Below are 5014 nucleotides of genomic sequence, written 5' to 3' on the forward strand. Positions count from 1 at the left end.
ACATGGGAGACTCCACACAGCATCTAAACTTCTGTGACCCATGGCCAGAAAGGGGGAAGCAACTTGCAGGCTAATTGATCCAGATTCAACCTTTAGAGACATGCTTCGTAAGTGTGTAAATGGTATTTAGGGCCATTCCATGTTCTATAGCAGTGTTTTTCAACCACTGTTCCGCGGCACACTAGTGTGCCGCGAGATGTTGCCTGGTGTGCCGTGGGAAAAAAATATTAAACCATGCTTGAATGTCGGAACTGGTTATTAAAATTTTTGAATCCCACCACTGATGTTAAGGACTATAAATAGCTCAGAATATCAGCTTTGTGTTCAGCCAAACAGGCCCAGGTTGCGCACTGAATAAAGTATTTTATAATTTTTCATATTTCTGTTTACTTACTATTTCATAATAAAGTAATTATAAAATTCTTTCTTTGTGTTTATTTGATTCCTATTCAAGAGAATTACTTTATATATAGTCAATATAGGCACAGAGTTAAATTTTTTAACATTTTCTAATGGTGGTGTGCCTCGTGATTTTTTTCATGAAACAAGTGTGCCTTTGCCCAAAAAAAGGTTGAAAAACACTGTTCTATAGGCTTCAGCTTTGAAATGTAAACTTGTATTCCTAAAGAATTGGAAGAAGGCATCTCTGTTTACCTATATCTTGTTAGAGGTTAACAATGTAACCAAACGGTTCCTCTCTAGGGCTGTATTCTCTTAATTTGGAGATCAAACAGAAATATTAACATTTAGATAAAACTTGGGTGTAATAATGTCATTGTCTGCATGTCTCTTTAAAGTTTGTGGGAAACAGTCTATGAACTCCTTACTGGATAATCATCTTATGTTAATCCATGTCGTTAATTGCCGGTGATGTTTAGGAAATACAAGGTTACTTCAAAAGCCTATTGTTCACCATAGGATTGCGTGCTGCCGAGAGGCTGCAAAAATCTGTATTAAAAACTCTTGGGACCTGATCCTTTTCTCTCAGATCTTCTTACGCTTTATTCGGGGGGAGTTTGAGTCGTAAGACTGAGATCTCCAGTCCCCTCTGGACTGCCCTGATATCGAACATTTGGACATTAGACTAGAACCTGATTAAATGATTCTAAAAAGGACTCTTCAATTCAATTCTAAAGCACCATCTCTGCGGTGAAACTGACCTGAGCACTCTATTAATGTCTGTATGTATAATGATCTTTTAACCAATACTCTCTCTTTTCTGCTTTTAATAAATTTGACTTTAGTTAATAAGAATTGGCTGTAAGCCTGTATATGGGTAAGAACTGAAGTATTCATTAAGTTCTTGGGTAATGTATCCAATCCTTTGGGATTGGTAGAACTTTTTAGATGATGAACAAGATTTTCAGTAATCCTCATTATATTTAACGAGGCTGTCTGGGAGGGAGCCCAAGGCTGGGTTGCTTTAAGGCAGGCGTAGTCAATAGGCAGTGTGTGGGCCAAATCTGACAGCCAGATGCTTTTGAATGGAGCCCTGAAATTTTTTTATTTATCTATTATCATCATTACTGTTGGGTTTTTTTATTATAATTTTCTCTGGAGTGTGGACCTTGTCTATACCTTGACAAAGAAATTTTGACCTTGACCAAAATAGAATTGACTACCTGTGCTTTAATAGAACTGTGTTTTGGCTTCTGGGTAACCTTTAAGATGGGCATAGAAGGTGTTTTATTGCTGGCTTGGTGAATCTAAGTATTGGAATATCCACCAGCTTGGGGGATTGTCTGCCCCGTTCTTTGCAGTTTGTCCTAACTGATCAAACTCAGCGCTGGGTTCTGGGGAGGACACTGGGCGTTGAATTGTTGGGGCTGGTGGAGCTGGGAAGCAGGGGGAGCTGGGTGCTGGGGTAGCGAGAGTTTGGGGATCATTGGATAAGAGGCGAGGGAGAGCACAGGGGTAGAGACGTGCTGCCTCTCCTCACTCACCCCCTCTGCCCCTTCTCCCTGTCCCCTCTGCATTCAGACAGCACCACTGAGAGGGGCTGATAACCACAGGACCCTTTGTGGGAGGCCTGGAGATCCCACCTTTGCCTTTGAGCGTCTGTCTATGCTAGGAGGTGTGGTCGGGATTAGCCAGCGCATCTCTGTGACCCTGTGCCAGGTTTCCTAGCGTAAACTGTCCCTGAGCGTCTACGTGTAAGGCTAAGATTTTGTCATCGGGGCGGTGAGTTATATGAACCCTTGGTGCCCGGGCTCCAGCAATATTCAGGGCCCGGGGCCCGGCTCCACCAATGTTTGGGGCCAGGTCTCTCCCCCGGCCCCCCCTGCCGCCCCCCCCTGCACCTCTCCTGAGTGTCCCCCGGCCCCCACTTGCTGCCCCCACGTGCCTCCCCCGGGCCCCGGAGCGTCCCTGCCTCTCCCCTGCAGCTCCACGCTGACTCCGCATTGCTGGGCTGGCTCCCGGCATCAACTGCCGCCGCAGGGTCCTAGTGCCCCCCATCCACGAGCGGTAGGGCAGGCTGCCCTGCCCCTGCACTTCTGCCTCGGACCCTTCTGTTTTCTGGCAGGACCCTTCACCAGCACAGGGGCCCCCGCTGCCCCCAGTCACCGCTCCTGCCCCACGCTGGGCAAGGGGCAGCCCCATCCCCCACCCCCAGTGAGGCTACGGTGAGGGGCAGCGGCAGGGGAGGAGGCCACACGTGATGGCAGCCCCCGCCCCCCCCCGACACCCACCACAGGGGAGGCGAGGGGGCTTCCTGGACCTGAGGGGCCCTAGGAGCACGTGCAGTGACAGTGGTGTGAGGTGAGTGTGCTGCAGGGGGGAAGATGGGGGTCCCTCCCCCGGAGCTCACTGCTGCCAGGGGGCAGAGGGCTGGGGGGAGTCCTCCTCTCTGGCCCCAGCCCTGGGGCAGCCTGCCTGCACCCCAAACTCATCCTCAGCCCTGCCCCACCCCAGAGCCCACACCCCCAGCCAGAGCCCTCACCCCCCCGCATCCCAACCCTCTGCCCTAGGCCTGAGCCCCTCCCACACCCCAAACCCCCCAGCCCCAGCCAGAGCCCTCATCCCCCCGCACTCCTACCCTCTGCCCCAGACCTGAGCCCCCTCCTGCATCATGAACCCCTCATCCCCAACCCCACCCTGCACCCATCACCCCACAGCCCTCACCCCTGCACCCCCTCCCTTCACACCCCCTCCCATCCCCAAACTCTGTCCCAGAGCCTGCATCCCCACCCCCTTCCCACATACCCTCTCCTGCCCCCAAACTCCCTCCCACAGCCTGCACCCCTCACCCCCTCCTGCACCCCCACCCCTTGCCCCAGCCCAGAGCCTGCACCCAAACTCCGTCCCAGAGCCTGCACCCCCCACCCCCTCCTGCACCCCCACCCACTGCCCCAGCACAGAGCCCCCTCCTGCACCCAAACTCCGTCCCAGAGCCCAACCTCTCACCCCTTCTGCACCCAAACTCCATCCCAGAGCCTGCACCTTGCACCCCTCCTGCACCCCAATCCCCTGCCCCAGCCCAGGGCCTGCACCCCAGACCTCCTCCCCCAGCCCAAACTCCCTCCCAGAGCCTTAGTCAGATAAGGGGCGGAGTTTGGGGGAGGCGGGTTCTGGGCACCACCAAAATTTCTACAAACCTGCCACCCCTGTTTGTCATGGATATCGTTAGTAAAAGTCATGGACAAGTCACGGGCTCAGTGATCTAGGGGGCAGCTCTCAGCCACCACGGGCTGTGTGGGGACCCCACAGCTCCAAGCCAAAATGGGCTGAAGTCACGGAGGTCTTTGGAAGTCACAGCTTCCGTGACTTCTGTAACAGAATTGTAGCCTTACTTATGTGTTCTGACCCCCTCCCAATTAGCAGAGTGATTGTTAGTCCCTAAATTTCCCCTTTGGGGCCGGATTGCCTCATTCCCAGATAGTCTCACGTTACTCCAGGCCCTGCTAAAAAGCATTTACTGTTTGTACATTTTCTCCCTTATGGAGCAGAATTAACCAGATGCTAAAAAAATGGGGAGCAGGGACAGTAGACGGTGGTGTTTTAGCTTCTGTGCTATTTGAGGATGATGGGGGTGAGTCTAAGGGATTCCCTCCTTCCCCACATCCCTCCACCCTCGACACAGCAGCCTCTGTCCCAGCAACGGAGAGTTTTAACCTTCTCCTTATTCTACCACTCCGTCTCTCAAGGTGTCACTTACCACCGTGTCCCTGGCTCTCTATGCTTAGGAATCGCAGTTTTGATGTCTATGATCCTAAGTCAGACTCTGGAGGGCTGGAGAAGAAAGTGTCACAGACCTGGGAGTGGGTGGGGAAATCCCAATGAACTTCAAAGCAGAATTTGACATTTTAGATCACTGGAGGGAGGGATAGCTCAGTGGTTTGCACATTGGCTTGCTAAATACAGGGTTGTGAGTTTAATCCTTGAGGGGGCTATTTAGGGAGCAGTACATGGTCCTGCTGTGAAGGCAGGGGACTGGACTCAACTCAATTGACCTTTCAAGGTCCTTTCCAGTTCTATGAGATAGGTATATCTCATAGCCGTGTTTCCATCTATTGGTAAAATTGCTTCCCAGCTTTTTCTAGGCGTAGTGCAGGTCATTTGTAGATGGGAAGGATTTTTGTGTGTGTATAGTATCAGAGGGGTAGCCGTATTAGTCTGGATCTTTAAAAAGCAACAGAGAGTCCTGTGTGTGTATATGTCTTTCTTTCTCTTTTAGTATAATGATGCTAAAGCCTTTGCAACTAATACAACCAAATAATAAGGCAAGAAGTGAAGCTGGTTTTGCCACTGGATAAATGGATAACTTTATTTTCTGGATTTTTAATCTTGAAGGATTCTCTGAGAACATTAAAGTGTCTTATCATCCACCCTAGATTGTGGGGTTTTCCCTCTTGGTGAAGGCCGTTTGGTCACATGAATTGATATTAGTTGAGTTTGACAGGATGTAACTCAGATTTATTGAGGACTTCCCGAGACAAATGATCATTTGCCAGAATAGTCTTTTTTTAGATTTTATTTTATTTTAATCTTTATCTAACCCTTTGTCATGAGATTT

This window comes from Emys orbicularis, chromosome 13 (assembly GCF_028017835.1).
Source record: "Emys orbicularis isolate rEmyOrb1 chromosome 13, rEmyOrb1.hap1, whole genome shotgun sequence".
Lineage (NCBI taxonomy): Eukaryota > Metazoa > Chordata > Testudines > Emydidae > Emys > Emys orbicularis.